This window comes from Tamandua tetradactyla, chromosome 2, assembly GCF_023851605.1.
Source record: "Tamandua tetradactyla isolate mTamTet1 chromosome 2, mTamTet1.pri, whole genome shotgun sequence".
NCBI classification, from domain to species: Eukaryota; Metazoa; Chordata; class Mammalia; order Pilosa; family Myrmecophagidae; genus Tamandua; species Tamandua tetradactyla.
Genome location: NC_135328.1, coordinates 208024370 through 208047977, shown reverse-complemented (window position 1 = coordinate 208047977; position 23608 = coordinate 208024370). Strand labels below are relative to the sequence as shown.

General features: G+C 51.2%; 1 protein-coding gene across 1 annotated transcript in view; it reads left to right on the top strand.

Moving 5' to 3' along the window:
• Nucleotides 1-23608, top strand: part of IGSF21 (immunoglobin superfamily member 21) — a 142858-nt gene that overhangs the window by 68368 nt on the left and 50882 nt on the right. The gene's annotated exons all lie outside the window — the stretch shown is intronic.

The window sequence follows — 23608 nt, the reverse complement described above, 5'->3', positions numbered from 1 at the left end:
GCTGCTTCGTGAGGCTGGGCCGCCCCCCACGCCCGGCCAACCACTGCGGCAGTAGAGCAGTGACCCCTGGAGCACAGTGTGTCCACCTGTCCAGCCAGATGCTAAATGTCTCAGGAAGTGAGGCCTTGACTGGGGCCAAGGCGAGAGGCCAGGCTCCCTGACTGGGCAACTTCAGGCTCCCGGACGCTCTGGCCAAGCGATGCCCAGTCCTGGCAACAGAAGAGGGAATCGCTGAGCCACCCAGTGTCCCACGTCTCCCCTGCCACCTCCGCCAGCGGCATCAATTCCATGTGACTCGCTGAGAAATCCATGCTTCAGCTGCTCCGCCCAAGTTCCCATTGAGCCGACTCCGGAACCCCCGCCCCAGCCCCTTCACCCAAGCCCAGCCCCCTACCCCCGCCCCGGTGCTGACCTCTCTGTTTTTACCCCTTCTCTCCTTCTCTAGGGGTCGCCTGCCCTTCTCTGTCTGTTTGAAGCCCAGTAGCGCTTTCAGGGCCAGCTCCAGTGTCCGCTCAGCACAGCCTTCCTTCCCTGGCCCTTCCCAGCAGCAGCATCGAGCCCTGCCCCCCCTCACCCCCAGGCGGGGGACCAGTCTGAGCTCCGTCCAGCCCCTCTCCTGCCTGCTGCAATCGTCCCCACACACGGCTGCTCCCAACGGGGCCCGGCGCAGCCCCAGCCCCAGCCCCAGCACGGACCAGGGCAGTTGGTCCTGGCCGGCGCTGCTTCCTTCCTTCTGAGGGCTCTTCAACTCATGAAGAATGACCCTCCTCTCCTTTTGTTCATTCTTCCCTGCTATTCTATGGTTTCCTTCCTTGTGTTTCTGCCTCGCCCTCCCCACCGGCGGCTTTGTCCCCCATTCTGTGTGCACACAGACACAGACAGGCGGCACCCCCACCTGCGCACTCCTGCATCTGCCATCTGGGACACTCTCCAGTAGCACAGACCCTGATCTCAAGGCCCCAGAGGCCCCGAGCCTTTCAAGGAGGTCCCCGTTTGCAGGTTTGGGGGGGGGGTCAGGAATATTTTGATTGGCTCTTGGGTCAGTGGACACATTGGAGGCAGGAGGTTGAGAGATGCTCTGTTGACTTCCTGGCTGCCACTGAGACAGCCTACTCCACCCACCATCTCCCTCCCCCATTCTATTTGTCACCAGACCACAAGGAAGCCACCTGGACGCCCAGAACCCCTCTCTCCCCAGGCTACCCCCCCTCCCCCGGGACCGAAGCCCTTGCAAAGCTGTCTGCTGCCCTCTGGTGACGCACTAGGGTATTGCAACCTGGGGGGGGCGTCCCTTGCTTGGGGCCTCCAATCACCCGCCATGGATGGCTTGAATCCACTCCCTTCTCTGCTCCATGGCTCTTGTTCTCCCGAAGCAGGGACCTTCGCTTCTTCATCTCTAGGTCCTCCGTAACCAGAACAGGGTGTCAGAAAAGGCTTGTTGAATTAATGAGCCAATAGGTTATCCAAATGTGGAATTACATTTCAAACAGTCAGCAAAAGTCTTTTCCATCCATTGTCTGATTAACCCTTACAAAAATCCCATGAAGTACAGATCTCAGACTCTATCTGCTGGAGATCAAGCTTAGCCCAGAGAGGGTAAGCCACTTGCACAAGGTCACAAAGCAAGAGCTGGGAGACCTAACCCAGGTGCAACTTCTCACCCTGGGCCTCCCCCACCACCAGGGCAGAGCCCCATGCTGATGCAGCGGGGTGGCTCTGGGGTAGCCCTTTCCTCCTGGGATAGCCAGTTTGCCCTTCTCCAGGGCCGTTCTGGGTTTACAGAGTTCACCACCAGGAATCGCAAACTGAGAATGGCAGCGCCCAGGGCAGCATGGTGGGAAGACAGTTTGATCACGTATCACAACATGTTTTCCACCACCTCGGGTAGGGGCTTGCCCAGGCCATTCATTTGTTATTTAACACGCTTCTTTGTTAACTGCAGATGCCGGGAGCCAATGGTGAACACGGGAAGGGGGGTGCCTGTCTCCATGGAAGGGACGCTCTTGGGGCTGTCGGCAACAAGGGGATGGGGAGTTGGCGGGGGATGGGGGTCTGCCAGGAAGAGGCCAGGGAGGTTGAGGTTCTTTCTGTGGCCTGAATGGCGAGACGAAGCAGCCACGCCAAGGCCAGGGCCTGAGAGGGGAGTCAGGTTGATGCATCAACAAAGAACTGAAAGAAGTCCGGAGGGGCTAGGGGAGCCCGTGAGCCCTGGGAAGACAGTGGGAGATAAGGTTGAGGAGTCTGCAGAGGCCAGACCTGATGGAGCAGGCTTCTCCAACTTGATAAAATGCAGATTCACATTCAGGGGTTCTGGGGCAGAGCCTGAGAGACTGCATTTCCTACTAGCTCCCAGGTGCACTGCTTCTGCTGCCTACAGTCCACATTTTGAATAGCAAAGTTGCAGTATGGTAGATCTCAACCCTCGGGGACACTTTGGAAATACCCAGGGGAGCTTTAAATCCTCCTGATGCCCAAGCCAAGCCCCCGCCCACTGTATCAGAACTTCAGGGGTGGGGCAAAGGCATCAGTGCTTTCAAAGCCCCCCAGGCTATTTGCATATGCAAGCAAGTTTGAGAGTCACTGTGGTAGAACATTGGGGATCATTAGAAGGGGTATGAATTTTATTATAAGAATGATGAGGAATCTTTGCAGAAGTAACGTGACATCTTTTATATTTTGATTAAAAGGTTGCCTTAGTGCTTGGAGAAGGTGCAGAAGTAGAATGCCCAGGGAGGAGAGGTGATGGGCTGGCCAGGGTGGAGAGAAGGGTGGGAAATGGATTCTGATGGTTGAGAAATGGGGGCATCCGAAAGAGAGGAGTTAAAGGTAACCCCAGGGCCATGACTAGCATTTAGGTGAAAGGGGACTTTTTACAGAGAAGGGGAGGCCGAGGAGTACCAGCTGGAGTTGGGGGTACACTTTGAAACTCATGGGATCTGTTTTAGGCCAGGTTAGACAACTAAGCAAAGACGGCAAGTAGCCGATGGAGCCTCAGAGAGATGGAGAGGTTGATGCTAGAGATAGAAGTGTGGGTGCCACCAACACCAGGTGGCACCTAAAGTCGCTGACCCCTCCAGGATTTGGGACAGATCTGAGGACAGCCTTCAGGCATCACCCAGACCCCTTGTACTTCAGATGAGAAAACCAAGGCTCAGAGACTGCGGGTGACTTTTCTAAGGTCACACAGCAAGTCAGCAACAGAATCAAAATTCAAACTCTGGCTACTAGACAAAGACCATTTCCACTCTAGAGAGCTCAGCACAGCTTCCCCCCAGCCTGCAGCCAGGGGGATGGAATCGCTGAGATGGCAAATAATTTATATATCTGCAGTCAGAAAACCAGAGCTGTTAAAAATTATCTACACATACTCTCTCTCATACGCACACACATACACATTATCCTTTTACTCTGAGCAAAAAATCAGTAACCCGGGCTGTCAGCTTTATTACTAATTACACAACTATTTTATTACTGGTATTTAAAAAAATGTAGGCTTAAAATATCCAGGAAAGACTTAATTTAGCAGACAGTTCAGGACAAAGTATTTGTCTTCGTGTTATTTCTTCATGTGAGAATTTGCTCTGGGTGATTCAAACTCTTCTTTAATACATTGCTGCTAAGAGAGTCCTGGGTTCTGGGAAAATCTGCTTCGCCTCAGAAGGTAACAGTGTCTCAGAGGACTGGGCTTAGGTAGGACTGATGGGGACTGAGGGACCCTGGACAAGTAGGGCTGGCTGAGGGCAGGACATGTAACTGGGTGGGCACAATGTACTGCTGAGCACACAGCTGGCACTCAGTAAATGGTGCGTGAGAGGACGGATGGATGGATGGATGGATGGATGGATGGATGGATGGGGAGGAGCTCCTGGCTGGATCACCAGATTTTTGCAAAACTAAAGCCTCCTCAAGAAGGAAGGCAGCTTTGATAAAGATACAGGAGATGCTAGAGATAACGTTTGGTGAGGCATTGGGCCTTTGTATGAAATAGAGACCCATCACCTCTATTTACAAATAACTGACCATGAAGCAACATCACACAGGGCTGAAGAGAGGAGGGGTGGGCAGCATCTTCATCTTATAACAAAGAAAGAGACAGTCAGAGAAGTTCTGTTGACTTGAGTTTAAGTCACCCATTTCCAACAGCTCAAGTCCTTTTCCTGGGCTTCTCTGTCCCTTGCCTCTGGGGTTCCTAACAGCCAGAGTGAGCTTTCTAAAGTGAAATCGGATCCTGTGGTCTTCTGCTTCAAGCCTCTGGAGCCTTCCCAGCTCACTTAGGATAGAGCCCCAGTTCCCAATCAGGCCTGCAAGGTTGTGTGATTGGCCCTGGCCGCCTGCCCAGTCTCACTTCCCACTTGCTCCCTTCCCTCGCCATCCTCCAGCCCCCCTGGCCTTCTCACCAAGCTTCTGCCAACCCCAGGACCTTTGCCCTTGCTTTCCCTCCACCTGGTGCACTTTTCTCCCCACTCTTGGGTGTCAGATCAAAGACGCCTCCCCTATCCTCCTTGTCTGAAGTAGTTCCCACTACCACCACGCTACTGGTTCTCAATCTAATTGCTTCCATAATTTTTTTGTCTGTTTTTCATGGCATTTGTTACTGTGCAGTATGACCCTCGTTTATGTCTCCAGATCCATGGTGTCCTTGCCTCTCAAATATAAGGACCCCAAGGATGAAGACAGATCCCCTCTGTTCCCCCAGCTTCCCAAACAATATCAGACGCCTCCGTAGTCAACCACAGATAATATGTCCAATATGGATGAGTGAACTCACAGTCAGAGGGTGGGTACCGGCATTGAGCCTAGACACGTGGGTTGAGTCCTGATTCTGTGATGTAGCCACAGTGTTACCTTGGCTGGTCTCTCAACCTCTCTGAGCCTCAGTTTCCTTTTTCCCAGTGCCCAAATGGGAGGAGCGCACTTGATGATAGCAGCCTCCCAGCTCTGACTCTCGCCTGCGCCTTCCCTGGCACATGGTAAAGGAAGCAGGCTACCCACCTGGCCCCGGGTAACCGGGCTGTCCCACAGTGAGAGCCAGCACCCGAGAGAGGCGTGGGGGGTTCTGGGACCCGGCCCCCACCCCCGATCGGTTCTGTGTTCCCATTTGGAGTCTCAGGGGAGTGGCTAGCGCCTTGCTCCGGCAATTTCTTTAGGAGCTGGGCTGACACTCCTAATTATTATTTGGAGAGTTTGGGGAGGCTGTTAATTGATTACATATTTCTTTCCTTGACAGGGTATTTATTTGGTTGTGTCGTTTTTTTCTTTTTTTTTTCCTCCTGCTCAGTTAATGTTCCCGGGCGTGTTGAGTATTTTGTGGGGACCAGGGGACAAAGTCCAGGCATAACTCTCCCCCTTCCCCAACACTGCCAGGAACTTTCAACCACTTTAATTTACCTTCCCTGGACCTTTGCTTCCCCAGGGAATAATGATATAGTAAGACTCTTAAGACCTGAGGATAATTTTAACGATAATAACTGATGTTCGTCGGGCTCTTACTTTGCACCATGCCCTGCTCAAAGCACTTTACATGCTTTGACTCAGATCCTTATAACACCACAATGAAGGAGGTCCTAGTACTATCCCCATTCATGGGTGAAAAAAAAAAAGAACAGAGAGGTTTCGTGACTTGCCTTAGGTCACACAGCTGGCGAGGAGCTGAGCCAGGGTAGAGACCCACCAGATGGGGAGCACTGCTCTGAGAGCACTACAGCTGGCTTAGGGGGTGCAGGACTCCCGACCACCCCTAGGGCGTGCATGTGCCAGGCACAATTGGGGTGACAACTCGGCAAGATTCGGGTCCTCGGCTACCTCGTCAATAAAAGTGGAGTAATAACTGCAACCCACAAGCTGTGGGGAGGATTGCAGGAGTTATTAGCTTCAAAATGCTTAACCCAGCACCCAGCTAAAGAGAGCTGACTCACAGGTACTTGTTCCTAATATGCTTCATAACTCACTTACCCGTTTTATATATATTCTTCTGTATGGGATAAATTTTACATCATAAGACTATACCTTTTAAAAAAAAATAAGAGGAGACCAAAAGGCTATTGAGTCCCAGACAGCCCTCCTGGATTGCTCCAGCAGGGACACGCCTCCCTGTGCCCGTGGTCTCATGCATCCCTCTCACTGCCCGTCATCTGCAGCGTCTCCAGCTCCTACCAGACAGTGGCCCCTGGGTGCAGGCCCAGGTCTGCATCGTCCCCACCCCCACCCCCACCCCCAGGCCCTGCAGGACTAAGCCCGGAGGGGGTGTGGAGGGAGCATTGCATTTGGCCTTCGTCCTGCCTTTCCCAGGACACATTCCTGGCTCCTCCTTCAGGGCGACCCCTCCAAAGGACAGCGCCTACCCTCAGGCTGGCCTGGAGATGTCCCAGGAATGAGTGGAAAAGGAACTGCTGGATATTTCGTTAGTTTATTCATTCAACAAACATTCTGTGAGTTCCTCAGATGAAAAGAGGAAGAGGGTAACACGATGATGGACAAAAAAAAGACACTCCATGCCTCACCCCCAAGGGAAGGAAGTCCTTTTGCTGAGCACATACCTGGTTTTAAACATTCTGCCTGGGTTTGAGCCATGCTCCACCTCCCCTTCTACAGATGAGGAGACTGTGGCCAGGCAGTCGTGTAAAGAGATCATTACAGTACAGGGTCGGTGCCCTGGGCCGGGCAGCAGAGCCCGCAGCACCCCTGGCCTCAGGTACGCTCCACCCGCCCATGAGGCCGTGGCTGCAGTGGGGCCTGGGCAGGCGCTGCTGGGCGGGGGAGGGTGACGTGCTTCCTGGGCACCTCCCTGAGGTGTCAGTGGCCTAATACCTGTCCCCTCCATCCACAGCCCTGGCTCCCCCCACTTCCCACTGCCCCCCACCCCCACCGCCCCCCACCCCCACGGCCAGGGAAGCTGAGCCCTCTGGACATTCAGACAAGGTGCAGAAGCCCCCTTTTCTGGCTTGGTGTGAATGCAGGGGGATGACCCAGATGACCCTGAGAGGTCTGGGGGCCCCGCAGACCCTGCGTCTACTTCCAGGGTTCAGGCAGCCTACAGGGCTGACGCAGAATTTTAAGCAGACGCTAGGGCAGCCAGGATGCCCAGAGCCTAGACCGAGGCACCCACGCACATCCCAGGAGCAGCGGCACAGGGGAGCCACTTCTGCAGGGTTCCACTCGGTGCCTCCTTGCAGCACTATCTCCCTGCATTGATGATATTTCCAGCCTGGGTCTGGACTAGGCCTCAGAGCCTCCCTGGCCAGGTAAAAGGCATCTCCCCTCTGCCATGGGCCCTGAGCTGCCCAGATCCCATCCTCACCCCCCCAACCCCCCCCATCACACACATACACAGCTTCTCCCGGCACAGTCACTGAGAAAGAGAAGCAGGCAGAGGAAAGGGTCTCTGCGTCGGTCTGATGCCCTAAAAGTCCTTTCAGATAGAAATGCGAAGTGTTCCTTCTTTCATCGCTGCAGCCCCTGGCCACCCCCGGGCTGGGCACAGTGGAGCCAATGAAACCAATATAGCGTAGCAGCAGAAACACCGGTCCGGGACTTGCTGTTACTTCCAATGGGGGAGATTCCACTGTGAACTCCATTTTACAGACGGGGAAACTGAGGCACAAGGCTGTTAAATGCCTTGTCCCAGACAAGGGACAGAGTCAGAATTTGCACCCAGGTGCTCTGAGACCATGGCACCTGCCCTTTCTAGTCCACACGGTCTCCTTCTGACACTGCCTGGCAGTCAGTCTCACTTGTATACTGGATGAGTGACAGGGCATGTGTGAGAAGGGGCCAGGCTCTGGGCCAGTCACACCTGAAGGGGATCCCAGATCTGCCCCCTTCAAGCTGTGGAATCTTGGGCTGATTACTTGGCCTCTCTGAGCCCAGGCACTCCACCTTCAGCAGCAGGGAGCTCAGTTCTTGCCACCACAGCCACAACCCCACTGTCAGGGGCCTGCCTTCTCTTTGCCTCTGCCTGCAGAGACCATGGGTGAGGAGGGCCGGGCCCTAGAGCAGGCAATGTGGAGATGCTGAGGTCTGACCGGGTGGGTACCAGGATGCTTAGGAAGGGATGGAGCCTGCAAGAATACCAAGTGGGGTCCAGCAGGGTGAGACTGATAGGGAGGGGCTGGCAGGGAGGCAGAGGCAGTCCAAGCCATGTCTCTACATCATTAGCTCTCCCTGTTCCACTTGTCCCCACCTTACCCAGGACATGATGCAGCCCATGAGGCCAGGGGAGGGGTGCACTTTCAGGCCCTGCCATTTGCTGTAGCTGCTAATGGTCCAGTAGGGCCCCAGACTCCTCTTCAGATGACATTAAATGCACTCCCCACCCCCTACCCCAGTTCTGCCCACGGCTGCTTTTACCTCTCCCTTCTCAAACCATCCCCACCCTCAGCCTCTCGGAGACCAACAGAACCAACTCCAAAAGGCTTTGTTGATGGCTTAGAGGCTCCAAACCTGGTGGTCCCAATCTACTGCTTCCTTGCATATCAGGGTGTGACAGGCCCACAGCAGAGTGCTTAAAAGGCTCTCATCAAAAGGGTCCAGCTCAGGGACTTTTTACTCACATGTGCATCAAGATGTGTATTTACTGCCCCTGTCAAGTTACAAAACATTTCCAGCTCTCACGAGGCTGCTCTCCACCGAGAGGCAAATGCTATTCGGACTTTTGCATCAATTTAGACTAGTTTTTCCTGCACATGAACAGAAACACACACTTTATGTCTGCCCCCTTTCATTCAGTATACAGGCTGGGAGCTATATGTCTGCTGGTGCATGTGGCAGTAGCATGTCCTTTTTCACAGCTGTGTAGTATTCCACTGTGGGAATTACTCTGCTCTCCTGTGGTTGTTGCTTCTAGTTTGGGCTGTCATGGGTATAGACACTCTCACCCTAAGCACTCCTCCCTTTTGGGCATGTCGTAGAAGAGAAATTGCTGGAGCATATGGATAGCAAACTTCAGCTTTTTTAAAGGCAGACAAAGAGTTTTCCAGAGCAGGAATTGACACCCCTCGTAGGAGGGTGTGAGAGTTCCAGGGCCTCGAAATCTTGGTGTGGCCCCATTCTTTTTTTTTTTTTTTAACTTTTTTTATTAATTGAAAAAATTAACAAACAAAACATTTAGATATCATTCCATTCTACATATACAATCGGTAATTCTTAATATCATCACATAGTTGCATATTCATCATTTCTTAGTACATTTGCATCGATTTAGAAAAAGAAATAAAAAGACAACAGAAAAAGAAAATGATAATAGAGAAAAAAAAGACTATACATACCATACCCCTTACCCCTCGCTTTCATTTACCACTAGCATTTCAAACTGAATTTATTTTAACATTTGTTCCCCCATTATTTATTTTTATTCCATATGTTCTACTCTTCTGTTGATATAGTAGCTAAAAGGAGCATCAGACATAAGGTTTTCACATTCACAGAGTCTCATTGTGAAAGCTATATCATTGTTCAATCATCATCAAGAAACATGGCTACTGAAACACAGCTCTACATTTTCAGGCAGTTCCCTCCAGCCTCTCCACTACATCTTGAACAACAAGGTGATATCTACTCAATGCGTAAGAATAACCTCCAGGATAACCTCTCAACTCTGTTTGGAATCTCTCAGCCATTGACACTTAGTCTCATTTCACTCTTCCCCCTTTGGTCGAGAAGGTTCTCTCAATCCCTTGATGTTAATTCTCAGCTCATTCTAGGGTTTTTCCCAGTTCCTTGATGCTGAGTCTTGGCTCATTCCATGGTCTCTGTCCCACGTTGCCAGGAAGGTCCACACCCCTGGGAGTCATGTCCCACGCAGATAGGGGGAGGGTGGTGAGACTGCTCGTCGTGTTGGCTGGAGAGAGGAGAGGGGCCCCATTCTTGATCCAGCCACACAAGTGACCTCTCACTGCTTCCAGTGGCTACCATGTCTTCCTGCCCCCTGACTTTGCAGGGGCAGTGCCCACCACCTCTGCTGACCTCCTCCCCCTCCATCAAGAACTAGCTCATGCATCTTGGCCTCCAGAGCTGCCCTGATGCCTCTTACCAGGCAGAATTCCTTGGTAACTTTAGTCCAGTGTTCCCCAATTTGTTGTGTGATGTGGAGGTTAAGGCTGCAGGTTCAGGGGCACAGGGCTGGCCTGCGAGCTCCGGTGAGCACATGCTGCCTCCTCTCTGAGATCGGTTTCCTTACCTGAAACATTCTTCCCCAAAATGCCTACGTGATACCCCACCCTCGGTCCTTTAGGTCTCTGCTCCGGCGGCCCCTCCTGTCTGAACCAGCCCCCTTCCCTGTCTAGCTTTACCTGCCTCTTTGCCTCTTCACAGAACCTGTCACAACCTGGCATTGCATGGGTCAGACTTCCTCGTCTGCGTCTTCATGTCTCTCCCAGGCTGGAAATCGAGCTTCCGATGGGGAGAGTCTTTATCTCCCACTCACTGCTCCATCTCATCTCCGGCACCCTGCGGGGCTCCCTGGGGCACTCAATGAACTTCTGAATGAAAGAGTTAAAGAATCCTCAAAGTGGGGAGAGTAGCGGCCTCTCCTTGCCAGGGGCAGGGAAGCTGTTGGAGATGGAGACCTCGCTGGGGACGGGTTCCCAGGGTCCTGCCCGGGGGGACTCACCCACTGTTCCCTTCAATGGGTGTCACACTCACCTCCCATGGCTGCCGGGATAAATGAACACAAACTTCAGGGCTTAAGACAGTGAGAATCTATTATCTTGTAGCTGCGATGGTCCAAAGCCCAAAATCGGTCTCTCTCGGCTAAAATCAAGTTGTCAGCAGGACCGCGCTTTTGGGGGACCCCGGGGTGGATCCACCCTTTGCTTTTCCAGCCTCTGGAGGCCACCCGCCTACCCCGGGCCGTGGCTGCTTCCCCGTCACGTCGCCTTCTCGGCCCCAGACCCTGCTGCCTGCGTCATGTATGGACGCTGGTGATGAGCTTGTGCCCACCTGGATACCCCCAGCTTCTCCACATCCCTACCTGGACTCACGTCCGCAAAGTTCCTTTTGTGAGCTCCGGAGGTTAGGGCGTGGTCATCCTTGGGGACACAGGATGCTGCCCACCAGGGCTGTGGTTATTGTCACGGTGATTTGCCGCCTCTGCTGGACAGGACCTCGCTGGGATGGGGACGTCCCCTCCCTCTTCATTTCTGTATCTCTCGTTCCCAGGAGGGGCCTGGCACGCAGCGGGCTCAGAGGTGTTTGCTGAGCTGCGGAGGGGGGCGGGGGGGGGGGGGGGGAGTCCCGGGAGGCTGCAGATTAGGAGCAGGCAGGCCCCGCCTGGTTAGAGAAGTGAGGGCAGGTGTGGGAAGTCGCCAGATGAGGGGGAGGAAGGGGCGGGAGGAGTTGCAGGAGGAAAGGGGAGACGGAGCGCTGGGTCCCAGAGGAAGCGCCAGGGAGCCTGGTATTGTGACGACAGGGGACAATATAAAAAAGCTAGAGTACAAGGAGCACTTCAGACAAGAGGCAACGTGGTGCTGCCACCCTAGAGCTGGGCTTTCTGAGCTGTGGGACCCCAGGCAGGTCATTAGTTCTCTGTGCCTCTGTTTCCCCTCTCTAAAATGGGGAAGATGACAATACCACCTACTCTGTAGAGTGCCCGGGAGGCTTATGTGAGTTAGCAAACCTCTTAGAATGGGCACAGTGCAAGCCAGACAGGAGCTAGCAATGGTTAGGGCATTTGTCCTTCACCTCCTCCACTCAGTACGCATTTGCTGAATGCCCTCTCTGACCAAGCCTGGAGCTGGGCTCTAGGGACCTGAGGGGCAATGATTCAGCTCCTGGTTGCACAGGGCTGGCGATGACCTGTCTTCTGCAGAGGAGTTACAATTGTCCCCATTTTACAGGTGAGAAAACCCAGATCTGGAGATGCTAAGCGCTTGCCTGAGGCCATTTATCCAGAAAGCAATGCGTTCAGTAGTTACAGCTCAACGGCCTGCGCTCGGAACTGCTGTGCTCTCTTCTACAGTCTGCTTCCCAGGGTACTGGAACTCTGCCCTGAATCTTTCTGGAAAACTTGGCCACAGTTTCGAAGCAAGGGTCCCTTCCCTCATTAGGGCCATCTCGGGAAGACGTGAAAATTTGGCTCTGATCAAATTAGGCCCATGTTGTGGTATAACTTTCTATATTCACCGTAAAGCTAATAAACTAATAAATTAGACAGAATGAAAATATCATTGAGCAAGACTGCACGCTAAAGCATTGCTGTAATTACTCTCACGGCCGGTGCCGAGCGCTCAGATTTTGCCTTGGCCAAGTTTCCTCAGCTCACCATGTCCCTAATAAGGCGTAACTCACTCTATAAACATTAAATTGACTTATTTATTTTAAATTACAGTGGAACTGAAAACCACCTTGATAAACCTATTCTCATGCATCTGCCTTCCTCGTGAACGCAACCCAACCATTTTATTTTTTAAACAAAGAAAAGACCAAACGTGTGTGAGCTCTCATCCCCCAGCCCAGCCTGCCTGCCCCTCTCCTGCCATGATTCCAACATGAGAGATCCAAACCGCTCCCTGGGGGCCGGCGGAGGTCATCCTTTTTGTACGAAGATGATTCAGGCTTAATTAATAATAATAACGGCAGCTAACGTTTATCGAGGGTATATGCCTGGGACCTCTGCTGCAGCCTCTGCACGCATGAATTTGTTGAATGCTCCTTGTAACAGCCTTGCAAGGGGCGCCCTCTCATGAGCCCTGCTTAGCAGATGAAGAAACAGGGGATCAGAGAAGGGAAGTGACTTGACCGAAACCACACAGAGAGGGAGATGTGGCAGAGCTGGGATCCCACCAGAAGGTATGAGGCTGGAGCCTCACTCCTCGCCCTGCACACCTCACCACTCATCCTTTCATGGGCACCTGCATTAAAGCCACGTGAGCAGCTAGGAATTTGGGTTTCATGAGACATCCTCCCTGAGCTGCGGGAGGCATGCTCGGCCTGGTATGGGGAAGCACTGGTGGTCAGGGATAGAGGAGGTCACTGGGGGACCCGGGTGTCCACGGGCATCTTCCTGTTCTGGCTGACGGAGGTAGGGAAGGGAAAGGGGCTTGGAAGATTCATTAAAGATGATGATTGGTGGGCAAGTGGGAGACGTCTAGATGTCTTCTAGACAAAGAAGCAGGGGGAAGGCATTCCAGGTAGAAGGTGCAACAGGGGCCAAGGCCAGGAGAGCTGTTCAGACAACTGTGGCTGGGGCAAAGCAAGGAGAGTTTGCAGGACACAAAGTGAGAGGAGTCGGCATTGGGGAGGGTTTTCCCTGGTCCATCCACATTCTCCTAATTTGGTCCTACTCAGCCTCATGGAGATAACGATTCCCTTAATATCTGAGAGCTATAAGCAGACATCTGTGTTATGCTCACTGGCTTACACAGAGCCAGTAAAGAGGGACACTGGTTCTGACCAGGAAGCCTTGCTATACTTGAATCCAGAGTTTGGTGGATGATAGGTGGGTGGATGGGTGGGTGGGTGGATGGATGGATGGATGGATGGATGGATGGATGGATGGGTGGATGGATGGATGGATGGATGGATGGGTGGATGGATGGATGGGTGGGTGGATGGATGGATGGATGGGTGGATGGATGGATGGATGGATGGATGGATAGATGGATGAGTGGATGGATGGGTGGATGGATGGATGGACAGATAGATGATTGGGTGGATGGATGACTGGTTGATGGATGGGTGGGTGGGCAGGTGGATGGGTAGATAGTGGATACATGCATACATGCACTAAAGAATTCATGAGACCCTGTGTGAAAGCCCCAGTGCAATACCTGGCACAGGGAAGTCACTCTGTAAGTGTTTGTTAGGACAGAAACTCAAGGCACCATCCATGCTCCAGTGCAGGAATTCCTGCTCGCCTCTCAGGCTCATTTTCTGGAAGGCAGAGCCCCTGATGGGAAACCAAGACCCAGAGCCAGCCCCGAGGCAGAAGCGTGACAGAGGCCAATTGGGGTCCACAGCCTGTGCCATTCACTAGGCCTGGGCCCTGCCAGGTGATAATGAGAGCGGTGGGAGGGGGGCCCGGGAAATCTCAGACCCTGTCCAGACAGCCGTCATCCTGTCCCCTTCTTCCCGGTACAGGCAGGGCCACCACCAGGCCCGCGGAGAGCAAGATCTAGGGCTGAGCACTAGGAAGTGGGGAGCCCTCCTGCTTTTTTCTCTTAGTGAAGGACGAAGGCTTTTGTTTTCTAAAGTGATGAAAAATGGTATGTTTACATTTTCACAGAATGAATGAGAGGGTGGCTTCTCTCTCACAAGATACACAGCTGACAGCGTGTATCTTTGGCCGTCTTAGTCTATTTCGTTTCTTTTTTTTTAATTAGAGAAGTTGCAAGTTCACAGAACAATCGTGCATAAAAGACAAGGTTCCCACACACCACCCTGTTATTAACCCCTTCGGTTGGTGTGATACGTGCTGCAATTGATAAAAGCACATTGTTGTAATTTGACTGTTAACTATAGTCCCTGGTTTAACTTAGAGTTCACTTTTTGCATTGTGCAGTTCATGGGTATTTTTTAAATTTTATTCTAGTACCATCTATACAACCTAACATTTCTCCTTTTAACCACATTCACATGGATATCTTAGGGCTGTTAATTACATTCGGGATACTGTGCTACCACCACCACCATCTATTACTACAACATTAGCACCGTTTCAGATAGAAACTCTACATTTTAAGCCTCAACTGCTTATTCTCTATCCCCACCCCAAGCCCTGGTTACCTATATTCTTGATTCTTATTTTATGAATTTGCTTATTCTAACTATTTCACATCCGTGAGATTATACAATATTTGTCCTTTGTGTCTGGCTTATTTCACTCAACGTGATGCCTTTAGGTTTCGTTCGTATTGTCAGGAATGAAGATATATCAAAACTTTTATGACTGAATAATATTCCACTGTATGTGTATGCCACATTTTGTCTTTCCATTCATCAGTTGATGGATGGATATGTGGGTTGTTTCTATCTTTTGGCAATTGTGAATAATGCTGTTATGAACATAGGTGTGCAAATATCCGTTTGAGCCCCTGCCTTCACTTCTTTCGGGCATATATCTAGAAGTGGGATTGTTGGGCTATATGGTAATTCTATATTTAACTTCCCAAGGAATTGCTAAACTGTATTCCACAGTGGCTGCAGCATTTTACAATTCCCAACAGCAATGAATGAATGTTCCTTTTTTCTATAGCCTTTCCAACACTTGCATTTTCCATTTTTTAAATAGTCTTCATTCTAGTGGGTATGGATTGGTATTTCATTGTGATTTTGATTTTTGTTTTCCTCATGGATTGGTATTTCATTGTGATTTTGATTTTTGTTTTCCTCGTGGTTAATGGTGTTGAACATCTTTTCATGTACTTTTTGGCCATTTGTATATCTTCTTTGGATAAATGTCTATTCAATTCTTTTGCCCAGTTTTTAATTGGGTTGATTGTCTTTTTGTTGTTACATTGAAGAATTTCTTTATATATTCTGGATATTAAACATTTCTTGGATATGTGGTTTCCAAATATTTTCTCTAATTGTATAGGTTGTTGTTTTACCTTCATGACAAAATCCTTAGAAGCATCAAAAAATTTTAATTTTGTAAGTTCCCATTTATCTATTTTTTTCTTTTATTGCTTGTGCTTTGGGTGTAAAGTCTAAGAAACCATTGCCTAACACAGGGTCCTGAAAATGCTTTCCTATATGTTCTTCTAGGAATTTGATAGTTCTGGCCCTTTTATTTAGTTGATTTTGTACATGGTTAGGAATCCATCCTCATTCTTTTGCAAATGGTGCTTTTCCTAGCACCATTTGTTGAAGAGACTGTTCTTTCCAAGTTCGGCGGTCTTTGCCCCTTTGTTAAAAATCAGTTGGCCGTTAACTTGAGGTGAGGGTCCCTCCTGCTTTTGATGGAGATGGACCCCCAGTGTCTTCTGCAAAGCACAGCTGTCCAACCTCTTCTGGGGCTGCGCAAGGTTTCTCCTTGTCAGGGGCTCTCCTTGAGGAATTCATGGGCTGCCCTGTGTACCAGCCCCTGCCCCTCCATTCTATAAGTGGGTCTCTAACTTGACCCTTACCCCTAAGCCCAGCCATAGTCCCTCATCAGGATGCCAGTTCCTCCCAGAGAACACCCTGGTGTGAGCTTGCCTCTTGGGTTAATGATGGAATAATCATTCTTTCCGTGTGGCCTTGGGAACATTATTTCGTCTCTATGCCTCAGTTTCTTAAACTGTAAATTGGGGCTGATAATAACAGTACCTTCTTCTTAAGGTTATTAGGGAATTATCATGCTTAGAACAACACCTGATACACACCAAGTGCCTTGTGTCATCTATTGTTACTCAACGAATCAGTGAATACCTACTAAGCCTGGCAAAGTTCTAGATGCTGGGGATACAGGGGGACAGAACAGCTCATGGAGCTAACCTTAGGGAAAAGAGCCCCTCCTTTGTTTTATTCTGCTGACCTGGATTGACATCTCCCATTTCTGTGTGACCTTGGGTAGATTCCGGGACCTCCTGAGCCTCAGGCTTCCCCTTACAGCACCTGCCCTTCTGGGTCTTAGTGGGGATTAGAGGGAGCATGGGAAACGTTAGCGCTGGAATTCTCAGCACCAGTACTTGCCCATCTATTCCAGGAGCTATGACCAGGTATTCATAAAGAACCTGGCTGGCCTTTGTTCCTGGTTCCTGGGAAGTCTCCTCTAAACCTTTGGAATTTCTCTTGCTAAGAGTGTCTTTGTCATTTCTGGGGGGCCCAGGACCACATCCAATAGTTCATGCTGATGAGGTGACTCAGGGTGGGGCTGGCCGGGAGGGAAAAACCGACCATGTGGTTAGAGGGCTGGGCGGAGGGGGGCTGGGCGGAGGGGTGCTGCAGGCTGAGCTCCACCACCAGTCACGCCTACACAATGAGTGAAAACTCTGGGCATGGGAGCTCTGGGGAGCATCCGTGTGCCTGGAGGGTGATGCGTCCTGGCTCCGAGGGGAGAGGACGGCAGAAGCTTTGCATGGGAGATCCTCCCAGACCACGTCTGTGCACTTCCTCCTTTGCCTCCTTCTTCTTTGTATCTTTTTTGCTATAATAAAGTCGTAATTGCAAGCATAGAGTTTTCTTGAGTTATGTAAGTCATTCTGGCAAATTATCAAACCTGAGGAGATGGTTGGAACTCTTGAATTTGTGGCCGGTTAGTCAAAAGTGGGGGTGGCCCCGGGAGCCCCCGAGCTTGTGGCTGATGCCGGAAGCGAAGGGAGCCTGATGGGACTGCGCCCTTAGCCTGGGAACGTGGCTTAACTCTGGACAGTTAGAATCAATTGTAGTTGATGTGGGAAAAGAACATTCCATCCTCTCCTACACAACTAGCTCACTTCTCCCCACAAGTGAGGCAGGTACTAGAGAGGTTAAGCCTCAAAGTCACAGTGCTCCCAGTGGCAGAGCTGGGGTCTGACCCCAAGGCTGCCTGATGCCGGCACCAGGCTACCCAGCCCCGCAGATTCTTCACTCTGAGAATCAGGGATGGGATCTTGTGGCTTGAGAACCAGGACCAAACCTTGAATGATTTAAGGAGGTGGGTTCTTGGCGCTTGGTCTTGACTATTTACCAGCATGGCACCTACCCAGGCTCTCTCGGTGTGCGCTCGGTGGTCTCGTGTTCCTGGCATTTCTTGGTCCTGATGAGAGCTGTGCGATTGGAAGAGAACGTAAACATGCCGCCGCTGACAATGACAATGCTAATACACGCTGGATAGCAGGCGGACACTGTCCTGGGTACCATCACTATCTCAGATTTTAAGGTGGGGGAATGGAGGCACAGAATGGCAGAGTAACTGGCTCAATGTCACACAGCTGGTAAAAGGAGGAGCCAGGGTACAAAGCAGGGCTCCAGCGTCCCAGCTCTGGGCCACATCTTGTCATCTGCAGAGCTATACTGCAGGCACCGGTAGTAGGGTGGGAGGATGCACGGGGGAGGGGTCACCTGTGAAGCACACAGCATCCTCAGAACCAGGGCACACGCATGCACCCTTGGAATGGCCCTTTCCAAACCTGATTCAGATGTTGGCATCTCCCTGGACCAGTGACCACCCCACCCCAGCCCTGAATGCATAGGTGGATGGACAACTGCTCCCTTCCTCCTTCTCAGCTTCCCAGCACTACCACCCAGAACACACCTCCTCCTTGCATTAGCAATTAGCAGAAGGAACAGATGGTGGAGGGTTGGTTGAAAGTGACATGTCCATTAAAATGCTCCAGCCTGCCAAGCCACTGCTCCCTTCAGTGGGTCTTGTCTCCACTGATAGGTGTGTTTGGTTAATAGAACTGTTTCTGCTGTGGCATGGTGAAAATCTCATCCTGCTGCTCCACGAGTTCTAACCCCCTGAAGGTGGCTGCCTCCCCTACTCTGCCATGGAAAGATCGACTTTGAGCTCCTGACGGTCCCAGCTCCACCAGCCCCTTCTCATTCAGTCTCTTCTCCAAGTCCTTGACTGCCCTGGACCATACCTGCAAACCAGAGACTTGCAGCCCAAAATCCAGCCAGTAAACAAAGACTTACATTGCTTTAATGAAAAATATTTTCTAATGCAATCAGCAACAGACTTTGGAATATCAGGAGATTTCATGTACAAATCCACGTTTTTGGCTTTTCTTTAAAAAGCTGAAGTGTCAGCCTGCATTCCTGAATTACAGCAATCAACCACCATAAGCAGTGGCTGGATTTAAACCAGGCTATGACCTCTCTTTTGCTCACAGTCCTGCACCACTTTCATTTGCCTGAAATTGTATCAATTAGAATTAGTTTTGACAGCCTGCAACAACAACAGCAAAAAGACAGACATATTTGGCTCAAACTAGATAAAAGTCTATTTTTCTCTCTCAAGAGTCTCATGCATCTTGTCTAAAGTTGTTAGATGCTGAACAGTATCAGGGATTCATACTCCTTCTCTTGATGCCCCACTGTGCATGGCGTCCTCAAGTTCACCTCAAAATCTAAGAAGGCTGCTCCAGCTCCAGTCATTCTGCCCACATTCCAGTCGGCAGGAAGGATGAAGGGGAAGGAGAAGGACACATCCCTTCCTTTAAGGATGCCTTAAGGAACTTGTGCATAACAATTCTACTTAGATTTCATTGGCCAGAGCTCAGTTCATGACGTTTTACTTTTATGGATGGCTGGAAAACATGGTCTTTATTTCCTGTAGCCAGGTGTTCGATGAAAAATTAGGGATTTGATTACTATGACAAAAGGATGGCTTTTGTTTAACTTCCTTACCCACTCTGTAAGCCCCATGAGAATGAAACCTTGTCTTGACTTTGTCTCCGAACCCTGTTACTTTGTCAGTAATTTGACGTATTTTTGCTTATCTAGTAAAGTTTTTGTAAGGAACTCACAAGAAGACGATGGATGTAAAAACTCCTAGCAAAGTTTGTGGCGTTGAATACAAGTTCACTAATTGTCATTTCCATCCCTTCTCCCAGATGCCCAGAGGCTCCCTCCCTCCCCTCCTAGGGGATGCCATCCCTGAACACTCTGCAATTTAAAATGTTTTAATTTTAACTCCTGCCTCTACTCCCAGCACTCTATTCCTGTCCCCATCCTTATTTTTCTAAATACACACATAACCACAGACGTGTTATTATTATTATTTTTTTGAAACTTGCTTTATTTAGGGTCTGTTTCCCTCCCCTAAAAGGGTAGCTCCAAGAGGGCAGGGATATTTGTATATAATATTCACAGCTGTCTGCCCAGCATCTAGAATGGGCCTGGCCCGTAGTTGGTGCTCAATTAAATTGTGTTGACTGAATGAATGAACAGATACGTGGTGTCTTCCATGGGCCAGGCAATGTGCCAGGAACCAAAGCAGGGAACAAGACACCATCCAGTTTCCATACCCCCGTGGCATCAAGCCCAGAGCCAAACACACCAAGATAAATACCAATTACCTTGAATGGAGTCTCAGTGCCAGCAAGAGTCTGGGCATTTTAATTTTGTTTTGACAAAGAGGCCGTTAGGAGAGGTTGACTGGCTCCTCCATCTCACATCTGCGGGGGACCCTGGGCACCCTGGCCCCACCTTCCCTGCTCTCAGCCCCATGGAGCTCAGGACATTTCACATAATTGGTCTGCCCTACTTTTTTAAGAGAACCCAGATTGAAGGATTGGGTTTTTGGTGGGCTGACCTGTTTAAGGGTCTTAAGAGGGAGCTGGGAGTTTCAATTTTCCCCTGCCAAAGCAAGGCTGTTTTTAGCACGGCTTTGATGAAGCAGCAGGAATTGGGTTCGGCTGAGGGTCACCCATCAGCTGACCTGGTTGGAAAAGGCCTCCTGCAGGGCCCCAGGCCCAGCTGTGGGTTTCCAGGGAAAGTTAAAATTTCTTTTACCCAAGTGAGGTAATTGCCCTGCACTGAAGCTGCGCCTGGGCCACCCCAAAGGAGAGGGTGGCCCTCCAGGTCACTCTTACATATCTGGCCCTATTGATGGACACTTGGCACAAGACACACCTGATCTCCTACCCCAGCCCTCCCACTTATTAGCTGTGTGACCTTGGACAAATTGCTTGGCCTCTCTGGGCCTCAGTTTCCTAATCTTTCAAACAAGTTCTGTCATTCTGATCTCACTGGGAGATTGCAGGTGCCAAGTGATATAATGCAGGTTGGCTGCTGTGCCTGTCTCGGGCTTTGGGGACCTTTCAGCCGGATGCTCTCTCTTTCTCTTTCTGCAGGAAGCTGGGCTGATTGATAGCGGGACGGGTGGGCCGGGCCAGCCCAACCCCCCAGCAGATGAGATGAGACCGCTCTAAATCGCAGTGCTTTGGCATACATAGCCTGCTTTTCTAAGGGTCAAGAATCATCTCTTTGAGCCTCTTTTCTGATCCTTTTGTCAAACTGTGGTTGAAGAGATTGGCCTCTGGGCTGCTCTGGTCTCATATTAGAGGCACCCACATGATGAATTCTTGCTGGAGTTTGCTTCCAGGAAAAACGCTGCCGCCACTGATGAAGGGGTCTGCTCTGGGTCTCCGAAAGACACAGTCAGACCGTGTGCTATGTTCTCCATGACGCCTTGGCTGGTGGGAAGCCCAGAGTTGAAATCTAGAGTTCTGATCTGCTCCCTCCTGACTGCGTAGTGCCTGTTTGCATTCTGCTTCCCCTTTATGACCGTTTCCCATCTGGAGGAGTTCGTCTCCCTTCTGCCACTGACCACCTGCAGGTGACCTTGCAGCAGCCCAGGCCATTCCACTGGCCACGCCCACCTTGGAAGGCAGTGAGCTCAGAGCTTAGGAGAGCAGATTCTGGAGGCTGGCTGCCGGATTCAAATCCCAACTCTGACATTCTCTGGCCGAGTGACCTTGAACAAGTTATAAATAACACCTCTGGACCTCAGGTCTCCTCATCTGTAAAACTGAAAGGAGAATAATACTTCTTATCTCGTGGGATGGTTGTGAAGATGACCTAAGCTTCACAGACGGGGAAAGCAAGGCCCAGAGATGTTCAAGAATTTGTCCACAATCACTCCATATCGCACGTTAAAGCTGGGGGCATCTGGCACACAGTGAGCTCTTTACAACCACCAGTTGTTGATATTCTTTCTTCAGAGGGCTTTTGTGAGGGTGGAATGAGATCAGACTTCAAAGATTTGGTAGGGTCTTGCATACAGTAGGCACTCAGTGACTCTTTTGACTGGTGGAGAGATTAAACGCACACATCAGCCCCTAGAATTGAAGTTCAGACTCCTGGTCGAGTGACTTACCTCTCCTGCACACATTAGAGGTGTGTGTTCGTTGAAGGAAACCAGAGTGACAACAGCTGCAAGGAAGTGTGGGGAACCCAGGGGTGACCCCCTCCCACACCTTCCTTTACCCGCTGAATGGGGGGCTTGCTTGTAATGGATTGGGAGTTCCAGAAAAAGCTCAGTTTTTGCAATGCCTGCTCTCCCCCAAGTGCCAAGCAGAGAGGCTAAGATGGAGGAACAGAGATTACCGTTAAATCTAAAGCAGATGCAAGGGAAAGAAAGGAAGCCCAAAGCACAGCTGCCCCCTCAGCCTCGGCTTCTGCCTCATTCACTACCTGGCCCCCTTGGTCTGGTTTCCTCTGACCAACTGCCCCGTTTCTAATTCCCCGCTGCCCAGTGTCTTTTCCCAGGTAGACACGGATGAGGCTCTGGGCCCACTGGGCCTAGGATGGTGTGGGGTGAAGCTGGGGGGAGCTAGAAGGAAAGTCCCGTAACCCTTAGTCCCTTCTGCCTTGGTCCAATTCCCAACCCAGACCCTGAGTTGGAAGGGCTGACCAGCGAGGGGCTAAATGGGTCAATCAGGGCATGGAGGAGGAAGTGGTTTCCATGGCAGCAGCAAGAGGATGGAGAAGTGAGGCCTGGAGAGGAAGGGGAGGGAGGGAAAGAGAGGAGGGGAAATGGGAGAGGGAAGGAGGGGGACGCAGTGGGCCTTGTGCTCAGGGGCATGGGCCCAGCAGGTGGGAGAGAGACGGAGGGTGAGAGGTGGGTGGGGGCCTGAGGCTGAGGGCCACCGCCCCCGGGGGTGGGAAGGAGCAAGGATGGATGGTGCGAAGACCCCCACCAACCAGGCATCCAGAGGACAGAGGGGTCCCAGTCCTGTCTTCACCCAGGGTCCCAGTTACCAACTTCTGGACTTGGGTGATCTGGGGACTCCAGGGAGGCTCTTTTTGGTGATCCTATGGGGGTTCATCATCATTTGAAAATAAAACTCTGATGTCCGAGAGGCTTTTCCCCATGTTGAAAACTTCCACTGGTAAATCCAGGCTTCATTTCTGGAGCCCCTCCCTGGGTGAGGAGTGACAGGGTCACACGCACTGACTTGTCGGAGCTTCAGATCCCTGCAGAAGCTGAGAGGCAGAGAGGCGAAGTGACGTGCCTGAGGTCACACAGATCTGGGAGGCAGAGCCGGGTTTGAAACCCTGCTCTGGGTGCTCCCCTGCCCACACTCCTTCCAGCCAAGTTCACGGGGCCCCCTCTCTTCTTAGAGCTTAGCACGGGGCTCAGGGGTGTGCTTGGGGAGACTAGCCCTGCCCTCGGAGAGGGACAACACTCTTCCCCTCAGCATAACATGGGGCTGGAGAAATGGAGCTGCAGCAGCTGCTCAGCTAATTATAAGGTTTTAAATGCTTGGGGGCCGGAATTGCCAATCCACCAAATCTACGGCAGGGCAGGGCCAGGCCAGAGGTGGGCAGGGAGAGGCTGGGGGAGGGAAGCCCCATCTGCCTCCCCTGCTACCCATCCCTGCCTGCTCTGCACTTGATTGGATGTTGTGGATGTTTTGCCCCCACTGAGTGGTTTTATGATGGAAACTATTTTCAGGTTGAAAGTGGGATGAAAACCACACTAATGGCTTTCTAAAGACCCCAGAAAAGAGAGTTCAGGCCGCCTCTAGAAAGAAAGGGGAAAACACAGAAAGAAGAAGGTAATAAAACTCTCTGAGTGCTGAGATGCCCAGCTCTCAAGTAATGGGGCTTTTCTAGCTGCTCCAAGTCCCCTGCGGATTTGCCCCTAACCAGTGCTGCTCAAGCTTTCTCCAGTAAGCCTGCCACATTTACACCTGCAAGGCCATAGCCTGGTTCTCCAGCAAGAGGGGAATGGCCAAGGCCAGGAGATGGAGGGGGACCC